General features: G+C 40.3%; 1 long non-coding RNA gene across 1 annotated transcript; it reads right to left on the minus strand.

The window, feature by feature from the left end:
• Positions 1 to 8,498: 8,498 nt before the first annotated feature.
• Positions 8,499 to 10,691, minus strand: LOC119876111. The gene is made up of 2 exons (XR_005356408.1): positions 10,427 to 10,691; positions 8,499 to 8,863 (listed from the first exon to the last, which is right to left on the minus strand). It is a non-coding gene; the product is annotated as an uncharacterized LOC119876111 (long non-coding RNA).
• Positions 10,692 to 24,750: the final 14,059 nt, after the last annotated feature.

The raw sequence follows: 24,750 nt of genomic DNA on the forward strand, positions 1-24,750 counted from the left end.
TTTAGAAATCGGCTCACCTTGTGTTGGGCTCCCACCTTTGGGCCATCATCTAAAGCCAGAGAAATAGCTCTGTATGATCATGGTAGCTCCTATGCCAACAACACGAATGAAGAGGAAAAAATTACTCTCCAGAACAAGGAGGCTACTGAACTGACAATAGCACTGACATCCAGGACACAATGGAGATTTACAGCCAAGAGGCAAGGGAGAAGCTGCTGGGAAGTTAGGTAAACATTTCAATGTCCCAAGAACTCTGTTATGTTTTCAAACTGAAAGTAGGTGGTTGTCAAGACTTCAGAGCATGCACACACTCACTTATTCATTCCTCAGACATTTACTGGTGCTAAAATAGAAGGAAAAAATAAGAATAAGATATGATCCCTACCCTCAGAGTTTACTGCCTGCCGGGGAGAACAGACAAGTATACTAATGATGTCAGTATTGTGAGCAGAGTGTATTAATGAAGGTCCATAGAGGGCAGTGTTTTTCATGCTGTATGCTGAGACCCATTGGCAAGTCATTAAATCAATTTAGTGGGCTGCAGACAGCACTTAAAAAAAAGAAAAGAAAGGAGAAAAAAATTGGCCAGAATATATCAGTGTGCATTGCACAGTAGTAAAGCTGTAAGAATCTGGTGAAACAATTGTGGTTCAGTTGTGTGGGAGGCTGTGTATGTGCAGGTTTGTGTACCAAGTCATGCTGTAAAATCCATTTCTTACTCTAGGTCATTGTCAGAAATGTTTGAAAGATGCTAACGCGATGTGAGTAGGAACCCAGAGAAGAGGCATGTAGATGAGACTAGTAGGAGGTAGAAGAGGAAAAGATTTCTGAAGAAGGGAGCTCTTAATCTGAATCTTGGAGAAAAGGCAGCAATTCAAAGATGGCAAGTGGCTCATGATTCAGGCACAGAGAATTGAGAAGGCTGTGTAGACTAGGAAGTACCTTGGCTGCCCTGTGCAATAGACTAGGTGCTGTGCTGGCTCAGGTGTTACAGTTGGGATCCCTCCAGCTACAGTCCCAGGACTGGGAGCTGCTGGTATAGAATGGGGAGGCAGGCCACAGATGTTTGACAAAAAACAGAAAGTCATGGATGACAATGAGAATGTAGCCCTCTAAAAATTTTGAAATGTCCAAGTTTGCCTCTATTTGGGGAACCAGAGAAAGCTGTGTGAAGGAGGGAGCATTTCTGAATTATCTTTGAATCCTTCAATAGGTTTGGCCCGGGATTAATAGTGTTGGGCTTGTGTGGTTGAGCCTGATGAGTCAGGTGAGGAAGAAAGAGGAGAAGGAGACACTCCAAGAGCATTTCAAAGCCCAAGAGAAGGCGGATACTGTGAATGGTCACACCCCCTGCTCAGTGAAGCTCCTTCAAACCAACTGTAGTAGTAGTTCTTTAAGGGAATCGTAGGTGCCATGCCAAAGAAAATTTCATTCACTTCTCAACACTTTCAAATATGTGCACTGGATGACAGCCACCTCACGTCAGAGTTAAGCACTAAGATTTGTAGTCAGATGCCAGGGTTCAAACCCACTTACTTGCTGTACTTAGTTACCTAATCTTTCTGTGCCTGAGAGTTCTCATGGGTAAAACCATATCTATGGCAGCCAAGGAAGCATGCTGCTCAGACCCTCTTCAAGAAAGAACTGGATCTTCAGCTAAGAGTAGTGTCCTTGCCTATCGGTGGTTACCGGCAGTGCCACTGGGGCCCAAAGCAGAATTTATGCTCAGGCCATACTCTTCTCAGAAGCCCTTAGTCAATGAAAGACCATGGTGGGAACACTGGAGCCTGGCCATATTGTCCAACACGGGACTCTGCTAGAAGGTAAGCTTTGGGGGATCCCTGGATGGCTCAGCAGTTTAGCACCTGCCTTTGGCCTAGGGCATTATCCTGGAGTCCCAGGATCGAGTCCCACATCAGGCTTCCTGCATGGAGCCTGCTTCTCCCTCTGCCTGTGTCTCTGCCTCTCTCTCTCTTTCTCTCTCTCTCTTGCCCTGTCTCTCATGAACAAATAAATAAAATCTTAAAAAAAAAAAAAAAAGAAGGCAAGCTTTGCTTTGGGTTTCCCCACTGGGGCTGACAAGGCTTTGTCAAAGCTGTGTGGTCAGAGGCTCACTTACCTACCAAGCCCTGCTTCCTCCTGACATTTCCCTTTCTAAGGTATCAGATCTACTCTGTGGTCTGAAGACTCTTTTCACCCAGTCCTTCTTCCTTCCCTTTTGTCGTTCATAGGCAAATGCCCAAGAAGCCTCTTGCACTGTCTGAGCATTTATCTATTTCCTTAAGTGGACACAATCCCTCCTTATGGCGCCACCCCGGGTGTCTCAGGCCTTGGATTGCTATTCTTTCTACACTCAGTCCCTAAATAAACCCCCTGAGTTTCTAGGACTTTAATGCTGTCTCTGTGTTGAAGACTCTCAAATTTGTGACTCCAGCCCCGAGCAGTCTTCTGAACTCCAGATACTTACATCCAATACCTTTTTAATGCCTCTGCTGGCTTTCCAATAGGAGCCTAAAACTCAATGTGTCCAAGTCCAAACCCTTGATCTTTTCTCCTAAATCTGTCCCTTCTTCAATCTTTCCTGTCCTGCTAAATAGCAATTCTATATTTATAGTTGCTGAGGGCAAACACTTTGATGTCATTCTTGATTTCTCTCATTCTCTCAGAGCCCACATCCAATCCATCAGTAAATCCTGTGGGTTCTACCTAAAAATACATGCTGAACCTGACCAGTTCTCACCATCTGCACAAGGACATCACTGGTTTGAGCCATCATGTCCTCTTCTCTGGATTACTGCAATATCTTCTGTTTTGACTTCCTACTTCTATCTGTGACCCCTTCAATCCAGTCTCAACACAGCAGCCAGAGTACCCTTTTAAAATGCAAACCAGAGCATATCATTTTTATCTCAAAGTCCTCCAAGATTTCCAGTCATCCAGAATAAAGCCTGTATACTCAAAATAATCTCTCAGCCCCCACGTTGCCTGGCCCCTCCTCCACATTTTCCCCCTTGTTTACTCAGTTTTATTTTATCCACATAACTTCATTACTGACCCCCGAATACTCCAACTTATTCCTAGGTGGGATTTTGTATATGCTATCCCCTTTGCCTGGAATATTTTTCCCTCAGATATTTGAATGGTTCTCTCTTTTCTCCTTCATATTTCTGCTCCCCTGTACCTTATGGGGGATGCTATCTCTGGGCTCTGTAGGAAAAATCACATATACTAGCACATACTTTTACCTTCACTGCTGTACTTATTCTAACACTTTTAATATCTAACATAATTGATTTTTGTCTTATTTCTCTCTTCCCCTACGTGAGGATATAAGTTCCAGAAGGGCAAAATTTTACACCTTTCCCTCCTACTGTATCCCTAATGCCTATTTCAATGTCTCATATGTGGCAGGAACCCAATAAATGTCTGATGTACAAGCAAATGAATTGGGCTAATAATAGTAGTGTGGACCCCACATGGGGGGCTGTGGTCTCCAATAATTGGTTGTAAATAACCTAGTACAGTGCCTGGAACACAATAAGTGCTCAACAACAATGAGTTTGTGTTAATAATATTAGCAGTTCTTATGTAAGGTAGACACTTAAATGGTAGTGTCCATTCTGAGGACAAAGTTTGACATCAATAATAAAGGTGAGAGCCACAGAATCTATTTGTTCAGATTTCTTAACAGAAAACTTTAGGATAATATATCCCATGGAGGTGAAAATGACTCCCCCATTCTCTTCAGGCAAAGAGTAACTTCATGTTGGAAACATAGATGAACATAGATCTTGAATGTAGGCAGGATATAGGGGTCTTGTAATGTCCTTCTGCTATTATGCCCCAACTAGGCACTCAGACTCCCTAACCTCTGGAAATGTACAATGAGAGAGAAAACATAGAAAAAAATAAAAATAAAAAGCAATTCACAATACTACAAATGCAAACTTTGTAAAATGATGGTTAGGTTTCCTAAAGAATGTGATAGGACGTCAAACAAGGAAGAGACCATGGCCATTGGGAAAGACAACGCACAGCAAGCACAATTTGAATTGGATCCTGAAGAATGAGTAGGATTCTATCAAATAAGTAATGGCTGGGTCATCCAACTGGGAGAGAGGGAAGGTGGTGGGATGGAAGGTGAGCAGAGAAGCAGGAGAAACAGCATAAGAAAAGGTTGTAGAAAACTTCAGTTCAATTTGTCTTTCAGGTTTTGGGAGAGACTTTACTAAATCCAACCATCTCTCAACTTGCATCTGCAGACTCACCCATTCACTTAAATGGGGGACTTGGTGATTAAACACCTAGGATTCTGCTTAAACTTTTAGGGTAGAATTTTAAATTAAACCAAAGAAACAAAAAACAATGTTTAAAGAGTAAAGGCATGAATGGTAATAGTCAGCTATTTTGCAGTTAGAGCTATTAAAGTTTGAAGCTCAAGAAATTACATGTTTAAGTGCCTAAGTAGTCTTCAGTTGACTTTTAATTAACCTTTTTTTGCCATTTCTAATCTAGGGAAATTGAAAAATATTTTTATAGTCCAACGAAACTTATTTTGTAAAAGAATTCCATACATTTGAAAGTCACTCATAATCATCTTTGAAAACATGTGATGTTTGCAGCTGAATCAAGCCAGATTGTATTTATTCCTTATCAATTCTGGTTATCTTGGCATTGCTCTCTTATTAATAAGATTCAGACAAAGCCTAGCCTTCCGGTGCAAAAGTGAAAACCCACAGTGGTTTAAAAATGATTTTCTCTAATCAGGCTGCATCTCATTAGTTGTGCTTCTTTTCTTTTAGATTCTGATGTTTGCAGAAGCATTTTGTAGGAGCATTATTTAAAACATGTCCTCCCTAGTGTGCACCTGCCTCTTCTTGCAGATTATTCTTCCTCAATCTTTCTGAGTTGAAGATTTGTTTATTCAACTTAATCTAAATCTCAATGAAGAAATTCTTCTTTTCGTCCTTCTCTTTTCAAAATAACACAAGCTAGACTTGCCTAAAAACATTTATAGAGGCCATGCCACTTAGTTTTCATATTGAAAACTAAATGATGGTAACTGCCTCACCTAGCTTCCTTGACACCCCAGATAATGAGGTTTTTATACCTCCTATGATAACTTGTCACTAAAAAGGATTCACTATTATGTCCGTCAGGGTAGGCTAGGTCATGCTGTGATAACAACCAAGTGTTACGGTCATGGGGGCTTGGCAGAAAATAAGTTTTTTCCACACACAGGGTCTAATGTGGTTTGTTCAGAATGCTTTTCCATCTAGTGACTCAGGGATCCAGGCTGTCTTCATATTATAATACAGCTGCCTTCGCATGTCATTTCTTTTACTATTTTTTTCATTTCAACTTTTTATTTAAATTCCAGTTTATTAACATCTATAGTGTAATATCGTTTATTTTTAAATTATTTTTATTATATTTTTTCTTATTATTTATTTATTTTTTTAATTCAAACTCAATTTGCCAATGTATATATAGTGCATCATGAGTTTCAGATGTAGTGAACACTACATATTGTATAATATTAATTTCAGGAGTGGAATTTAGTGATTCCTCACTTACATATAACACCTGATGCTCATCACAAGTATTCTCCTTAATCCCATCACCTATTTAACCCATCTCCACCCACCTCCTTCAATCAACCCCCATTTTGTTCTCTGTGGTTAAGAGTCTGTTTTATGGTTTGCCCTCTTTTTTCCCCTCTACGTTCATCTGTTTTGTTACTTAAATTCCACATATGAGTGAAATCATGTGGTATTTGTCTTTCTCTGACTGACTTATTATGCTTAGCATAAAACACTTTAGCTCCATCCATATCTTGCAAAAGCAAGATTTCATTCTTTCTGATGGCTGAGTAATAGTCAATTGCATATATATGTATATGTATATGCATATATATATGCAACTTTATCCATTCATCAGTCGATGGGCATTTGGGATCTTTCCATAATTTGGCTATTGTGAATAATGCTGCTATAAACATTAGGATGTTTATGTCCTGAACATTGTGTCCCTTCAAATCAGTATTATTGTATCCTTTAGGAAAACACTTAGCCATACAAGTGCTAGATTATAGGGTAGTTCTACTTTTAACTTTTTTTTTTTAAGATTTTATTTATTCACTCATGATAGACACACAGAGAGAGAGACAGAGGCAGAGACAGAGGCAGAGGGAGAAGCAGGCTCCATGCAGGGAGCCCGACATGGGACTTGATCCCCAGACTCCAGGATCGCACCCTGGGCCAAAGGCAAGCGCTAAACTGCTGAGCCACCCAGGGATCCCCTACTTTTAACTTTTTGAGGAACTTCCATAGTGTTTTCCAGAGTGACTACATATGTCATTTCTAGGGTCACTTGATCATGGTTAGAGAGGAAAGGAGCACACAGGCTTGTAACTGCCTCAGCCTGGAAGTAACGTATGTCACTCTACTTCTGATTCTTTGGCCAATAAGACTCATGTGACTTCCACTTAACTGCAAGGGAGAGTGCAGAATGAGGGGGGCTGCATGAAATAGTTGGCAAGTAATGTCTCTGCCTCAATTACACGACTGATTTGATGCTGTGCTGAGCCAAGTTCAGAAGAAGCACGTGGGTACCATAGAATTTTCAGCATATTGAAATCATTATCCAGAAGTAATCTGGAGTACAAGTACACGTGTTCTGAAGACAGTATTTGACTTTGACCATTCTCCTAGATACCCTGAGCCTCAGAACATTCATCTGTAAAATGGGGAGAATACCACCATAGGCAGGTTGGGAGGAGTAGACATAGTGATTACAAAACATCTGGAAAAGACCAAATAAGTGTCTAGTTTTAAAAGTAGCAATTATCATTGTATTTTAGTGATAATGATAAAAAAGCAATATTATCACTATGCAAAATAATTAATTAGTTATATTTAATTTGCCAAAAATAATGAAAACAATTTTGAAATATAAGCATCCCTAAGACTCCCTAGCTGAGTTCAGAATCAGTTTTGACCTTACATTTAATTTACTTTTAGCAGAAAATGTAGCATATTATTACCTTTAGAATTTCCCATTTCAGATGGAAAAAAAATCAAGCTTTTAGAGTAATTGCAAAATTTTTAAAGGGACCTCAGTGAAAGCAGAGAGGGAAGTTTCCATGGCAATATCTGAACGACACAAAGGGAAAGGAAGAAGAGAAGGGGGAGCATTTAATGAGCACTTACATGATGGTAAGTGGTGTGCTTGGCATTTTATATCTGGTATCTGTCTAAAACAAGGGGAAAAGCTATGAGATCAGTATGATGGTCATAGTTTTATGAAAGAACAAACAAAAACCAAAGGTAGAGATAGCTTTCTCAGTCAACCGTTTAAAACATGGCCCGAGTAGGATACAAGCCTACCTTTGCCTGCACCTGGTTCTCAGGCTATCCCAGCACTATTGAGCATTGAATCTTTCCACGTCCTGTGCTGAATATTCCATTTCCCTGGCCTTCTTTCTCTTTGTTCCCAGCCTTTATAGGGGCCTTTCCAGGGTTAGCATACAAAGCTGTCTCCACTCTGACCTCTCACCAGCACACCAGGCTCCTATTTCCTTCTGAAAATAGGATTCCTTAGGTCCATTGCCTTGCCTACTCACGATCCTCCTTGTAAGAAGAAGCCTATGATACCAGATGACAGAGCAGTGGTGTAGCACAGACATCAGTGGCAACCATCCTAGCAAGGATCACTTGGGCAAGAATTATCAATGGCAGCCCAGTCCAATGGAAGCCCAATCCTCTGATAAGGAGCAGAATACTTCCCTGGTCTCAAAGGGTCTCCCTGCAGAGTTTTTAGTAGTTGAAAGGAGACAAACAGTAACTATACAGTAGAGAAAGTAGATGATATATTGTGTGATCAAAATTAATATCAGCAAGGAGGAGCAGATGGCCATCACATGCCTCTGGATGTGACGTGTTGAGAAGGAAACACCATCACATATGATTATTGCTGTCAGAACACATAACCTGCATCTAATCATAGGGGAAACAGCAGACAAACCCACACTGAAGAGTAGTCCACAGCTGGCCAAGATTCTGTGAAATGTCCATCTGAGGAATCTTCCAGATGAAAAGAGACAAAGCATATGTGGCCACTAGCTGGACCGTATCCTGTACCGGAAGAAAGGGCTTTAAGGACGTTATTGAGACAACTGACAAATATGGGATATTGGAAGTTAGATTAGATGAAAGTGTTGTAGCAATGTTACATTTTCCAAATGTAACAATATTGTGGTTAGGAGAATCGTCTTATTCTTAGGAACTACACACTGAAATATTTTGAGTAAAAGGGGGGAATGTATGTAACTTATTTTCAAATGATTCAGAAAAACAAATAATCATTTTGGAATTTATAATTTACACACAAGCTTGTGTATGTATATGCAGATGTGTGTGCATATATATATGGGGGGAGGGAAAGAGAATGAAAGAGATGAGATGATATGACAAATGTCGCAAAATGTTAAAAATTGCTGAATCTGGGAAAAGTATATTGAGAGGAAGAACTATTGCCAGCAATTCAATGAGCTTTAGAAGTTTAAATAAATTGAAGTTTCTATTAATAGCAAGCAATTGCTATGTGCCCATCATTTGCTATAGATTGTCCTAGGCAGGTCCCTAGCATTCCTTCTAAATTTTTCTTAGTGGCTCTGGATGTAGAAATTATGTCTTCATTTTCATGTTTAGACATGAGGAAGTTGAAACAGGCTGCTCGTGGCAGAATGTGCCAAGGTCTTGAATTTGAATTCAGATCGGGTTTATTCCTTTTCACTGCAAGAAGGGACAGTTCATGTGATGTCGGGCAGGAAGAGGTGAGGCTCCAGCTTCCAGCTCACAGCCTATTGGGAGGGTAGAGAAGGAAGATAAAGTAATTAGATTCCTCAGTGTGCTGTGGTAAGTGCTGTTAAATTCTTCCACCCAGTATTTATTGCATACCTTAACTGTGTGCCAGATGTTCTGCTAAGCTCTCTGGGACCAGAGCTGTGGACAGTAGAGACTCAGGCTCCACCTTCCCAGAATTTCTGTTCCATGGACAGATGGGGCTGACCCTGGTATGCGGGTGCTGGAGGCTCACAGGAGGGGCACCTACTCCACACCAGGAGGTTAAGGCATGTTTCCCAGAGGGTATCCTACTGGTGTCTTAATGGTTTTTCAGAGATAGAAGAACCTAGGAAATCTTGCTCATTCCTGTGTTCTGAAAACCTGGCACATAGGGAATTCACTATTGCTGAATCTAGAAAAAGGATATCCGAGTGTTCTGTATTGTGTGTAGTCTGTACTAGCCCTGATCTCATGAATGAATGGTTGGATGAAGGAATGAGTGTGTGAATTCCCTCATGGGACCGCAAGAAACCCAATGGGATCAGGTCTCTCAGAAATTTACCCTCCCTGTCATCCTTCCAGGTCATCAGAGCAAGCCAGTAGGTTCCAGCAAGCCTGTCCCTCCCTGATCTAGCAGTGAGTGGCCTTGGTGGTGGTGGCAGCGTGGTAATTAACCACAGTCATGGGTGTTCCCACTGTCCTGGCTTCTGTGTTTTGCCTTTAAGATGAGAGGAAATGCTTTATTAAGCAAAGCCATTCAGATCTCTCTTTCCTTCTCTCCCTTTTTGTCTTGATTTGCTGAACACTTTTTTAGGCTCTTGTGTTCACAGAAGAGAACAAAGCCACCTTCTCGAAGCTGTACCCTGGGTTTCGTTTTTGCCAATGCCATCCAAAGCCAGCAGCCCACGTACTTTTGTAGGTCAGAAACAAGTGCCCTCCAGCTTCCTCCAAGACGTCAGAATCAGCTCAGTAACGGAACAGTGTGCTTTCAGTTTTCCTCAGTGCTTTGGCATGATCTCATTTCATTTACAGAGTACACGTACAGAATGTTAGAGGCTCTTGTGGAGAAAATACTTGGGGATTTTTCACACTCCTTTTGGTAAACCTGGGAAGGAGCCTCGGGCCTGCCCCAAGGGGGAGAGGAGGTCTCCAGCTGGCCCACTTCTCTGCCCTTTGCTCAGCCAACCCTGCCAACTGGAGCTGCTTGCTTATTACTGTTCCATACCCTGGAGTTCCAGGAAACATTCCACTTGAAAAATAGATCTCACCGCCGGGGGGGTAGAAAAAAAAAGTTTGGAGCTGATCGATCAGCTTAAACACCTTCATAAACAAACTGAGGCTGAGAAAGGGAATCATTTGCCTGAAATCACATAGCTAATTAGTGATAGAGCAAGGAACGAAGTCCTCATCCTGGGTATCATTCCATTTTGTACTCTAGGGCATGAAATTGCTGGATGTGGCAAAAACAATCACAGTGAATGGAAAGACCCAATGATTTGGCCCAAAAGGAGAGAGAGAAAAAAAAAAAAGTAATAAATCCCTGAGAGCTGAAGTTTCTGACATGCCCCTCTGTAACTCACCCAACACACACACCCTCTGTGCCTGTGGAATCTGAGTTCCCTGACTCTGGAAGGTTGTAGAAGGTCTGCTGCATGCATCTGTTCCTCCAGGACAGAAATCCTATCAGAAATACCACTTTCCCCTCCAGAAACTGCTCTGGGCACAGTAGCTCACCACCATCTCTCTTGGCTGCTGAATGTTCTCGCAGGTAGGTAATGACTGGCAACATTCACCCCGTCCTCGATGACTAAGAGATTGAATCTCAGGCGTCACTGAAACCACGGATGGGAATGCTTCCTTTCTAATATAAAGTGACAAGGGTTCATGATTTTCAAGCTGCTCTAAGCTGCCTTGCTGGGGGCATAGAAAGACAATCTGCTTCCAGGTGAGGGACTCCAGTCTCCCCTACAACTTTCAAAAACCGTGGAAGAGAGCAAGTCCCCGAGCTACACAAAGTTCCTTCGAGAAGGCAAATATGGGTCTATTTTAGCTCCTTCCCATAGGGGCACCGTGGGCAGGGAGAGGCTGCCTGTGGGTGTCACTCTGTGCCCTCTGGAGGTGCTGGGCAGGAGCAGGAGGCCAGGGCAGTGACTGCACTGAACCAGCAGCTCCAGGATGGGGATGGGTCTTCGGGCAAACCTCACACCCTTAAATATGCTTCCTCCTCCTATAGAGAAGGTGTCTGACAGCCTCCTTACTTAGAACTTCTTGTAGTTGTTTTCATACTGTCTATCCTTCCTTCCCTGTGACCTCTCCCTCTATCTCTCTCTCTCTCTCCCTGTCTCTCTCTGTTTTTTTTTTCTTTTTTTTTCTCTTTTTTTTTTCCTCTCTCTCTCTCTTTGTATCTTTCTGTGTATCTGTCTCTGTGTGTGTCTCTCTCTCTCCATCCCTCTGTCTCTCCCCACCCCCGTCTTTCTCTCTCTCTCTCTCACCAAAAGATACCACTTTTTCCTGTTCAATCCCTATAGAGAGCACCACTCTTATTTATTTATAAAAGAGTAACAACAGTGAAATTACTGAGAACCATAGAAAGGAGTTAAAAGCTAAAAGCTTGAAGTGTTGATGCTCTGTGAAATTATCCTGATTTGATGGATTCTAGAGCTGGGCATTGCCTTCCTCTGTCATGTGAATAAAATGTTATCTTTTCATTTTAAAGAGATCATTATATTGGTATCTCTTTGATGACGTATATGGGTTGTTTCCTTTCTGTGAAGATTGAAGGTTCATTTTCGTACTTACAAAGGAAATTAAGGAATATCTATTTAATGTTTGCAGCTCAGGATCTGCACTAATAGTCCTCATTGCTTTTCTGCTCTGACTGCCCGGATGAGCAGAAGATAAACACATATTGTTGTTGTTTGTTATATTGCATGATGGTAATATTGACTAAATAAACAAATGAAATGACCTGTCCAATTTTCCACATGAATCAGAGATTAGAGTTGACCCAAACATCTTACTTTCTTTCTTCTTCTTCTTTTTTTTTTTTTTTTCCAAATCACCTGTCTTGGAATTAACCTGAGTTTGGCTTTCCTCTCTTACACCTGCAGGAACACCTGTGGAATCCGTGAAGCGATCACATTGACTTGTTCCTCTGAGCTTCTTTCTGAACATGTAGAATGGAGCTAATACTACTACTTCAAAGGGTTGGGGGCTGGACTGAACAAGAAAATATGTACTTTAGCATGGTATCTTATATATTTAATAAGCCCTCAATAAGTGTAATGTCCTTTAATTTCCTAGAGCTACTGATATGATTTATAGTTCAGGCATAGATTTGCAGCTCCTGTTCTATAATGCAGATCATTGAGCTTGGAGAAGCACAATGAACTGATCGAGATCACATAAATGACAGGCATCAGTGGAAAGCACTGGTTCACAATCAGGGGTGATTTTGCTTCCAGGGGACCTCTGGCAATGTTGGGAGATTTGGGGATGTCACCACAGGGGAATCATACTATTGGCATCCCAGCGTGCAGAGGTCAGGGATGCGCTAAACATCCTGCGATGCATAGAACAGCCCCTACAACAAAGATTTGTCTGCACTAAAATGTTAATAGTGCCAAGGTTGAGCAACCCTGGTTTTCGATCTATGTGTTCTGACACCAAATCAAGAGTTATTTTAATTCACCTTACATGGCCCAAAGTACCTCAAAGCACCTTGTAAAACTAAAGTGCTATTTTTGTTATTTGAAAGGCAGTGTAATATAATAGAAAACTTTAAAGTTTGACATATCTGGGTCTATTCTCAGCTCTACCACTTATTAACGTTTAATCTGAATGACCTCAGGCAAAAATTAACTCATCTGAGCCCTGATGTCTCTGTTTGTGAACTGTAACAGGATGCCTCAAAAGTTAGAAAGAATATAAGTGAATGAGCTCAGTGCCAGTACACAGCACAGGTCCCTTCATGGCAGCTAGGACAAAATTATTATATAGTTGACCTATCATTTATGGATCTGGGTGTTGATACACGGGATAAATTTCATTTTTGTCAACAAATATTTATGAATACCTCATATGTGGTAAACACTGAAGGTGCAAAAATGAACCAAATGGAAAGGTTCTTGTCATGATGGAAGCTACATTACAGATGAAGGGAAATGGATGAGATGTAAAGATAGGGAAAGAAATCACAGAGAATTATAGAAGGTGGTCAGGAAGGTCTTCTAGGAGGAGGCAATTGGAGTAGAGATCTGAAGGGGGAGAAGGCACAAGAGTGAAGGGAAAGGAACAACACCCTAGAGGAAAGGACTAACAAATGCAAATCTACCAGGCAAGAGGCATTTGAGAAGGAAAGCAAAGATGTGGGAGCATGGAGCTGCCAGAGGAAGGCAGTAGAACAAGGGTCTTTCACCCTGCAGAGAACCACAGGGAAGAGCATTAGAGGGATAATGAATTGTCGCTTAGCTCCAAATAATGCCCCATTGCAGGTTTCCACCTCCAAGAATGAACCATGAAGTTTATCACCCCAGAATCCTGCCTTGAAAAGAAACCATCAATTGACTTGAGGTCTAATGCCAGATCTCCATAGTGAGGCTTTGTTACAAAGAAACATAATGTTCTGAGTTCCTCTAGGTTCACTGGAGATGGAGAGCCAAGAGGGGCCTACTTTCTAATTACTGAGGTAGACAGAACTCAGGGCATGCTTTAGTGAAGGTTAAAAAAGCATGCCTCTTCGGACTCCAGTAAATTTTAGGGATTTGATCAGTGACAAAAAAGACCAAGCAACTAACATGTCATGGTCCTCATTTATCTCCAGCTTGGGGTTTGGCTCCAGCAAGAGTGAAGGCTTGACATTCAGGAACATTTGGGGGAACCCAGGACATAATGAGAAACTGATGACATCATTCTTCAAGGAAAGCTTGGGAAAGAGGCCAGCCCCCAGGAGAAGTGCTCCATGTGCCCACAGTCTACACAAGCAGAGGTGAAGCTGAACAGAAGTGGAGGGAGAAGGCCAGACAGTTGGCTCCAAGGAGCCGGTGATGGTGTCCAGAAGTTCCCCACTGACATGAGGAGGCGATAGAACATTACTGAGAGCACAGATGGTCTAGCAGATGCTGAGAGTCATTCCCTGAAAGAGGTTGCATCGTGAGAGGACGCTTGTCTCTCAGTAGAAGAGCCAGGATCTGGAACTCCAGTCATGAGGTTCACATACTGACCACTGGGCAGTCTTCAGTTCGGGGAGGGCACCGCACCAGATCAGTCATTGGCTGATTCCAGTGTAGACTCTGGTGGCACGCGCGGATCTGTGAGCCCCTCTTCTCCATGTCCCCCAACGCCATCCTGGTGAAAAATAAGGATATGGGGAAGATAATCCAAAAGACTATTTAACACCAAAAACATTTAGCACTAAGGAAATGCATTATTCCAAAAGGATCACTTCAATTATTAGATAGGATTTAGCTTTCCAAATTGAACTAAATTTAGATATTCTTCCATGGCCCAGTAGAGTAGAAAAACTAAATAAGAACTAAAAATAGAAAGGTATTTTTTTGTTTTTGCATATTTTAAGTGTACTATGAATACATGTGACCCCACAACACACACAAAATAATAAGTAGTTGAGTTGATAGCAATCTAGAACTTTCCCAAATTGAAGTTGAGCAGAAAAACAAAATTATCTGTTTCTCTAAATAAAAGAAGAAAATCAAGCCAACATCAGATAGGAAAAGAGACTATCCTTTTGTAAGAGAGCCAACTTCTCTATGAACCTTGGATATGTTTAATCTTGTCCCTTGTACCTGGTACCTATCTTTTCCTTTTCTTTGTCTTTGGGGCTGCCCCAAACTCTGTCTACTGACCTGTTCATTTCTGATGAGTCAGCTCCCTGCTAGAAAGAGCCTGTCTGTGGTGAGAGCTGCCAATTCTGGACTCAGGGCTTATGGCCAGGGTTGCTAGAGAGAATAGAGGATGCTTACTTACATTTGAATTTCAAATAAACTTTTTTTTTTTTTTTGTAGAAGTATGTCCCAATTTTCCCTACAATACTACATGCGGCATAATTTTACTTAAAAATATATTGCTTACCTGTTTTAAATGTAATTGGAAACTCTGTATTTGTTAATCTGGCAACCTATTTTGAGCAATAGCAAACCTAGACTCTGATCTTGTGCCAAATCAAAGGGTAAATGGATCCCACCTCACTATCCATCCATACTCTGCCCCAAATTGAGAGACAGGCAGACCTTACCTCTAGTATTTATAGATGCATAAATATGAATGTAAGTATAATTATAGACATAAATATATTTTAAAACAGGTTTTGGGGGCAGAATGGCCTGGAAGTTTAAAAATGCCCAGCTACCCTGGATCTCACCGTGGAAAAGAGGAGTGCCTTCTCTTCATATCAATGTCACTGGACCTCACAAGGATCTCCTGGTAGGTATCATTATGATTATTTTACTAAAGAGGAACTTAGTTTCAAGGGGTAAGGCGACAGTGAATCACAGTAAAAAACAAATTAGATTTAAAGCTTGTAAGACCAAAATTTGAATTTCAACTCTACCCAGATATTACTACCAGAAATACCTTGATATATTTAAGCCTCTAATTGTCATCTTTGGGAAAATAAGACATGGAACACTGGGGAGAGGGAGTGTTTCATTCCTTAATGTACACAAAGTATCAAACGGTACTTAGGGAGATACCCAAAACATGATAGCTACTGGCATTAGTTTCTATGTGGTTAAGTTTCCCAAAGTGATGCCATGACTAAAACCAGGGACCTGGTATGTAGCATGATCATGGGCATGTGGAGATATTTTAAAAAGCTGATTTGAATTCATATCTAGTACTCAGATAACTCCTTCAGGTTAAGCATTTGCCTCCCATATAGCCCTGTTTTGAAATGCAAACCATAATGGAGTATTCTAGTAATACCTTGAATCATGGACTCTTTTAATGAATTAAATTTATTGAGTGCATTTTCTCATCAACAGCAGACTTGGCCAGGGAAATCTCCTGAGTATGCTATTAACGTTTTCTTATGGGGTGGGCCCAAGCTTTGGGTCACCTCTGAGTAAAGATAGGGGTAGAAAGTATGAGAAGAGAGGGTAGTGACATGAGCAAAGGTAAGGAAGGATGTGGGAAAACCAGGGGCACAAATGGGGATAGCGAAGATCAGTGAGGGACTATAGGAACAATTTTGGTTCAAACCACTTTGGTGGCAAATTATCTTCCCCAACCCCCACCTCTTTAAGAAGTACAGGAATAGCCACAGTATTTCCTAATGAGGCACAAAGGAGTAAAGTTAGTGAAATATATATTTGAGTGAAACTCAGCCTCCTTTTTTACACTGGCATTGACAGCTAGGAGTCCTGGGAGGTGGGAGGGAGAGGGCTGAGTGTGAGCACCACAAATGCACACTGCACATCCCTCTGTCCCAATGACTATTGAAATCACACCTATTTCCAACTCCAAACCACCTCTGGAGCCCTGCTAGGAGGTTTACTTCTGAAGGGGTTTCAGTGTATGTAGAAAATCAAATATATTACCCGCACTTTCTTTAGTGTTCAATGTAATTATAATAAGTATATTAAGTGAATTTTCTCTAAACATTTAAACTTACACAACTAATAAATCAAAATGTAAGTTTTACTAATCTTCTTACACATTTAGAAGTTAATTACAAATCTTAGTCAAATTCCTATCTCAATAAAAGCATAACCCTAGTGTGCCACATTCCCTTAAGTGCTTCACACACCTTAAAATCGGCATGATATTCACAATAATTATAAAATATTTATATTTATACTAAGCCTATGATAAAATTAGTGATTCTATAGAGTTAGCTAATTTCTCATTTATTTATGTACCACAATATAATTTAATGCATCTTTCTAAGTTACGGTCCCCTACCAAACAAAAACATTATGGTAGACCTGCTGAGATCGGGAAGTTGTCCATGAGTTAATTATTGACCAAAACAAGGGACACGATTGGGACTTCCAAAGTGACTCAAACCCTAGCAGCTATTCCTTACCTAGGTTCCTCTTAGAATCATGATAGACTCACTATGTCAGTAAGAATGTCTCCAGGCATGCCTTTTCCTGCAACCTGATGTCTCTGCACTCTTCCTTCATTACATCTGTGATATGGAATATGTTGTAGCCAAAATTGTATCCTTCATCAAATTCATAATTGTAAGTTCTAACCCCTAGTACCTCATAATATAACTGTATTTGGAAATAAGATCTTAAAGAGGTAAGTACATGAAAATGATTAAGTGATTAAAGTCATAAGGTGGACCTTCATCCAAATGACTGGTATTCTTATAAGAGGAGGAAATTGATCTTGATGGGGCTCAGGGCACATTGCACCAAAATATACAAAAGCGGCATATTGAGTATTTTGAATTAAAGTTACTTGAGAAACAACCAGTGCAAGAAGGATACTCTGACTCTCCTCTCTCTGTCCTCCTGAAAGCAGGAATAAAGCTGCCATGTTCAAGGTCCCTTTCTTGCACCAGGAGGTAGAGAGAGATATCCTTATCACCAGAAACAAGGAATTCAGGGGCCAGACCCTGCATAAATAAACTCTGCTTAGTTTCCTCCCTAATTAGTACTAATTAGTACCTAAGCCTAAGTGCCTTGTCTTGTCAGTTCTACAAATTTATTCTTTCTTTGCCTAAAAGCTATATGAACTGCCTGCTCTGGTCACTTCTTTGGGTCTCATATTTCTATGAAATCCTATAAGTACAAATTAAATTTGCTTTTCTTTTGTTAATCTGTCCTATGCCAATTTAATTATTAGACCAGCCAAAAGAACCAAAAGGAGTAGGGGGAAATTTTCCTCTCTCTGATGGTCTCCAAGGAGTCTTGGTTCTCTTTAGTTTAAGAACCATTTAGGATTGGAGAATGAGATGTGGCTGCCCAGTGTCCTTGCCAGTGCTTTCCACGTGAGTCCTGGGGCACAGGAAGACACTGCCGCTAGACCTCTCTATGGGCAGAAGGGAAAAAAAAAAAAACTATTTCTAGTCAGGGTCATGAAGTTCACAATTACACTTCTAATTTAACTTTAGGATTAAGAAGTTATTTCAATTTAATTCCACTTCAGTTTGCCTAACTTAGATTTTACCCCATCACCGCAACTGAAATTGTGTCTCCTTTTGTTTTTATTTTCTCTTTATATCTCATTGACCACCATTTGTAATTGCTTTATGGACCCTAAAGAACTCAAAGCACCTCATAAATTGTCTCTATCTTTTTTCAACGGTCAGTATAGAGACAAGGTAAGTCGGTCTCTTATACAGATATTATAAACACCATCCATACAGTACAGGGTCCCATAGGGTCATATTTCCCAAGCCTATGGCCTAATTTTCTAAAGATGCAATTTACAGGCTGAATGACCTTTACTCACTTTCCTGTCCGGATCTCACTTAACTCATCTATAATTCTTTTTTTTTTTTTTTAAAGGGGAAAAAAGGGGGAAAAGTGGGGGGGGAAGGAAAGCAAAGGGAAGGGAAGGGAAGAAAAGGGGGGAAAAAAACAGATCTCAAATTTTGTGATTTGAGAATGAATTAAGTCTGGGATCGAATCTGCTTCATTAACTAAAAGATCCTGACAGGGTGAATGTGGAGCTGAGACACCCCTGTCCCATAAAACCAAACACTAAATGTCACTCAGCCATTCCTTCCCCATCTGAACCTGAAGATTAAAAGGATTAAACTGTGTGAAAGCATTTTATAAACTTAAACCATGTGTAAATTGTCTGCATTTTTATTATGAATTACCCATCATGAGTTATGTCAGGCATTAAGGTGTTAAGGTGCTCACCTAAGTATCGGCAGCAAGGTCCTCACAAAGTCTGCATATCCTGGATTTCCAATTCAGTGCTCTATCCACCACCAGATTATGCAGCATTTCAAATATGAAAATGAATTCCATGGATGAGAAGCAATCATTCACCCATGGGCCAGGCTCTCATCTTTCCCTGCACACCTGTCAGGAAGAGACCCAGCCAGAAAGGCCCCACTTACCTGAGATAAAGGCCAGTCCACTAAGGACTGTGACGCCAGGCGCTCTGCCCTTAAGTCATGCAGCAGACAGCTGCATTTAGGTTGTAAGTCACGCAGGCCTTCCTGGCCTATTTTATTCATCCCAGTTCCCAGGGATGACACTCCATACTCTGAATTAGAGGCATACCTTTGTTTCCATTTCAGTAGAACCAAAGAAAGAAAGCTCATGATACAGCAGTTTAATTAGAGTATGCAAATCACTATGCTCCCATTTCCCTCCTGTGTGTTCCAGACCTCGCCTTCTTGACAAGAGGAGAACACAGTTCAGGAAAGGGGGAGAATGGAAACAAAGAAGGCAGTTGGCCCTCCTCCACAGCAGTAACAGGTGGTGAAGGATGAAGGACCACAGTCTCACTGCCATGGGTGCTGCCACGTGACATCATTCACATGTTGACCTTGTGAGATGTCTCTTTGGCATGGCTAAAAAGTACAAAGGGTACACTGCAAACAGCACGTGGCTTTTGTAAATTTATTTTTAATAAGTATATGTTACAGTATACTCTTTTATGTACAGTTTTATGAGACCTGGCATAGGCCAGTTTAACCATAACCATAATTGAGATATGGGACAGTGCCATTAACACACAACAGCTGCTTTGTACTCAAACCCTTTGTATTCAGATTCTTCACCTACCCTGTAACCCTGGCGACCGTCATCAGTTCTTCATTCCTATAGCTTTGCCTTTTACCCAATGTCATATAAATGGAAGTCTGGTTTTGTTCATTTGCATAATGTGTGATATATTTGAGATTGGTCCCTGTTGTTGTGTGTTCTTGTTTGTGGCCCTGGGGCAGTCTATTGTATGGATACACCAGTGCTTGTTCATCCATTCATCAGTTAATGGACATTTGTGTTGTTTCCAGGTTTGGGTGATTACCAAAGAAACTGCTAAAAATATTTACATACATGTTTCTGTGTGATCTAAGTTTTTACGTCCTTGGATAAAGACATGTAGAAGTAGAATTGCTGAATCGTGGTTTGAGTGCATTTAACTTTGTAAGAAATTGTCAAACTGTTTTCCAAAGTGATTGTACAATTTGCATCTCCATTGGCAATGTATCAGTCTACAACCTCACCAACATTTAGTATTGTCAGGTATTATTATTGTTGTTGTTGTTGTTGTTGTTGTTGTTGTTGTTGTTATAGCAATTCTAGCGAGTATGTAGTGGCATTTTATTCTGGGTTTAATCTGCATTCTCCTTATGACAGATGATGTTGAGCATCTGTTCATGTGCTTACTTGCCATCATTTATTTTCTTTAGTGAAATGTATGTTCAAATCTCTTGTCCAATTTTAAATGAGTTGTTTTCTTATTCCCAAATTCCATAAATAATTTGTAAGCTTACAGTTTTTATTAACTTTTATTAAGTAAAAGCTGAATAGCCAAGATTACTATAAACAAAATTTAAATCACTGATAGCAACAGAAAGTTAGATTTTAAGAAGCCCAAATATTTATAGTTCTAGAACATTGCTTCTAAAAGTTTAGTGTGCAAATGAATCACCTAGAGATCTTGTTAAAAATGGCGATTCTGATTCAGTGGAGTAGCGCTTGAGCCTGAGAATTTGTATTTCTAATAAGCTTGCAGGTGACATTGATGTCAATGATGCCTACATCACATTTTAACTAACACGTATCTATAAGATCTTGGTTCAAATCCTCTTTTCTAACCTCAAAACTGGCCAAAACTCATCATGGAAGTAAATCTTCCTTTACTTTGGGAAGAAAAAGGAACGTGAAATTAATAAAGCTCTCTAGATATACTGCTAAAATTTGAATAGGTATGTCATAGAGTTCATGTGCCAAAGATATGTCCAAGATTATGCTGTCACATTGGTTGATTTTGCTATGTAAGAATAGAGGGATTTCCTCATTGAAGTCACGCCAATAAAGAAACAGTTATATATGTCCCTTATTAGGATAAACTATGTTTTTATCCTCAAAATACTTTGTTGTAGTCATTGTTTGAAGTTACCTTTTTTTAAGTTAAAATTTTTTGTATTTTTCTCCCCATGATATGGAAGTCAGTGGGTTGTTCAACCTAGGACCTTATTTTATTGTCCAAGTCTCTTTGAGGCTGGAATTTCTGTCTCATTAGCTAATTTTAAAATAATTAGAATCCTACTAGCCAAAAAAAAAAAAAAAAAAAAAAAAAAAAAAAAACAATCCTACTAGCCTAAAGAATAAAATTATTTATGATTTTGGAAAATGTAAACACTTGTTGTAAAGGTGTTATATATACATTAGTTTGTAACCAAGATAAGCCATTGAGATTCAGGAAGAAAATATTAAAACTTCTATTTTCATTAATTTTTAAATTTAAAAAAAATAAGAAAATTGCATTTCACTGTTGTTGAGTATATCAATTGACACATGGGTCCTCATTCTGTCTTTATGACATAAAGTATAGACAAAGAATTCTATTTTGGACATAAGCTTTAAATCTCTGAGAGATATTTTAATGTAAATGTCAAGTAAATAGTCTGGTAGTCACAAGAGAAGGAGGGTTGGATCCATAAACCAACAAGGTGCCTTAATAGAGAGGGAGTGTATAGGATTGCTTCAGCAACAAAGGAAGGCATTCATGGAAGGGATTTCTAACATTTAGAGTTTCAGTAGAGGAGGAGGAACAATCAAGAAATACTGAGGAAGAGGCAAAGAAGTCAAGAATGGCATGGAGAAGCAAGCAGGCTCCCAGAAGAAAGTGGTATTTCAGAAAATAGGGTGCCTGGGTAGCTTAGTCAGTTAAGCTAAGCATCAGATTCTTAATTTCAGCTCAGGTCATGATCTTGGGGTCATAGGATTGGGCTCCCCACCCCTACTCCATTAGGCTCTGCACTTAGTGCCAATTTTGCTTGGGATTCTTGCCCGCTGCCCTTTCCCTGCTTGTGCACACCATCTCCCTCTAAAATAAAGGCAATATTCAAAAAAATAAAAGTAAATAGTAGGCAGAGTTTCAAGAAAGATTGAGTCTGTGCATTATTACTGGAGGGCTTAGTAAAATGAAGGCAGAACATGCCTATTGGATTTGATTACTGGGACCTATGCCACTAGTGATCTCCACAAGAGGGGGGCCATCACTAAAAATCCCATGTGCAAAACGCAAGCACATTTATTGTTGTTGTGAACAGAGTTTGTTTTATTTGGGTGTAAATAAATACATGAATGCTCTAAGTAAAATTTGGGGGACTTAAAAATTTACAAAAGATGAAAAACAGAAATGTGCTTAAAATTGATTACCAATAACACTATCATCTAAAGGCAATCTTTGTCATAATGTTGTGTGTCTAATTCCTGTGTCTTCTTACTTGGTAGTTTTTTGGTTTTTTAAAAGCTCTTCCATATAATTGAGATTATATATTATGCACTGATTTTTCACTTTACTTTTTAACAAACACATTTTAAATGCTTTGTAAGCATAGCATACCATAAAGTGAACATACCGTACAGATATTCATCCCATTTAGATCGTTTCCAATTTGAAGGCTATTATAAATAAAGCTGAATGAGCATCTTTCGGTAGAAACCTTCCCCCCAAATATTTTGGATAATTTTCTCACAGAGGAATATCCAGGAGGTAATGTTTAGGTTCTATGTTATGAGTACCTTCAAACTCTAAGGAAAGACCTACTTTAGACAAATATTGGTTTGCTGTAGATGAAGAGAAGCACCCAAAATTGACACCAAAACAATATAAACCCTTGGCAGTTTTAATTAAGCAACTTCCACAAATATAACTTCCCATTTCCTTTTCTTGTGATTTGAAATATTACTTTTCCATCTTTTCCTCCAAAGGTCTAGAACTTCCCTAATACTGAGCAGTAGAACATCACTTCTTGTAAAAAGACAGTAGGGTGAGGGGAGAAAGAGAGAGGAGGGAAGAGAGGAGAGAAGCTAAGACAAGAAAAGAGGTCATTTGCTGCCATTAATTTTAAGAAAGTCTGAGTCTTGTATAAACTTTTTTTAAAGATCTTATTTTATTTATTCACTCATGAGAGACACAGAAAGAGAGGCAGGCAGAGACATAGGCAAAGGGAGAAGCAGGTTCCATGCAGGGAGCCCGACGTGGGACTCGATCCCGGGTCTCCAGGATCACACCCTGGGCCGAAGGCGGACGCTCAACTGCTGAGCCACCCAGGCATCCCATAAACTTTTCTTTTTTTCCAAATATTTGTCTTGTCAGAAGTAGGAAAACTGGTATGTAGACACTTATCAGTTTTAGCTGCTCTCACAACTGACCTCTCCTGTCTGCTATCTGCAGGCTCCCATTTGGGAAACCTCTATTTTCTAGAGTCTTAAGGAGAAGCGCCTGGCTGTCCCTAGAGAAGAAAAAGCAACCACAGCTTTTCTAGTCCTGGCTTGATCATGAGGAGGCTGGGATATAGATTGGGCTCAGCAAATGGACAGTCAATGCTAGGGTTTGGCTCTTGAGGGAGCAATGCCATCATAAGGGTACAGAGGTCTATTTTTATTGCCATGACGGTCTGAGCAGACCAGCCCATGCCTGTGTTTGACCTCTGCTGTAGTCCTTGATGGTCAGCTCTTCCTGATTATTACCCATCTCCACATTTGGTCCTCCTTGTTGTTCTATGAGCCCTAAGAATCCTCCAATAACGCTTTGCCTATGTTGTCATGAGTCAGTCTTTGTTGTTTGTAAGGCAGTCTCTGCTTAGGCCGGATAAGCAGGGTCAGGCCACATGTAGGACTTTGGACTTCATCTTTAGAGCAATAGAAAACCACTATTTTTTGCAACACAGGACTAATTATCTGTGGAGAGAGGATGAGGAGCGTTAAGTAGGAAGAATGGCAGCAAGAACAAAAAGGTATAAGCAGGTGAATACTTGAGGTCTTCAAGGAGCAGAAAGTAGGCTGCTTACCAGGAGCAAGGGCACACTCAACTTCTGTGTCATTCAGAGGCTCTGAATACCAGGGAAGGAACGTCATGTGACTATATGTGTCTGGAAGCAGTTACAAGGACAAATGAAGATTCCTGGAAAGACATTTTATATAGCTCCTGTGTAGACCCACAGAGCCATGTTTTGTCCAGTTTATGGGGCCAAACAAAATGAATAATTTGATAGTAATCTTTCTTTCTGACAGCTCTCGACCCCCCCCTCATACTCATCTCTGACATGCTAGACAGAAATAGGCCACACAAGCTTAGAGCCTCCTCTCTCACCTCCGAGAAGAGTTTCCTAAGCTTCACTGATAAGATTCATCTGCAATTGTAGTTAAAAATTTAACCTCCCAGGTTCTTGCTTCAGAAGGTCTGATTCAGGGGGACAGGAGTGGAACCTGAGAATGATTTTTAACATGTTCTGTCATATGGTCCTTGTCACCATGGAAGTTTAAGAAATATCACTGTGAAGTCTCTTACTTGATAAAGGTATGGAATACACACCTAGCAGGGATTTTTCTGATCATCTGTAGTTTCATCTCAAAAAGGAGTGGTTTGAAGGTCCAGAGTAAGCATTCTTGATTTTTCATGCACCAGTATCTCCTGGAGGGCTTCTAAAAATACACATTGTTGTTCCCACCCCCAGAGTTTCTTATTCAGAAGGTCTGGATTGACATCTGAGAATTGGTATATCTAAAAAATTCTTAGGAACAGCTGAAGCTCTTCTGGTCCTGGATTAGATTTTTGAACTACTGACATAGAAGGAACACAACGTCCCCAGGTGCTCAACACATAATTCCTCAAAGGAAACCCCCTCCCAATCAATAAACCCTCAGAACAGAGGATCCTCTGTACAGAATTACAAACCCTGAGGAACCAGAGACCTAGACTTTCTCTCCCACAATATATCAGAAAATAAAGTCTG

Source organism: Canis lupus, chromosome 3 (genome assembly GCF_011100685.1).
Source record: "Canis lupus familiaris isolate Mischka breed German Shepherd chromosome 3, alternate assembly UU_Cfam_GSD_1.0, whole genome shotgun sequence".
In the NCBI taxonomy this organism is placed as follows: domain Eukaryota; kingdom Metazoa; phylum Chordata; class Mammalia; order Carnivora; family Canidae; genus Canis; species Canis lupus.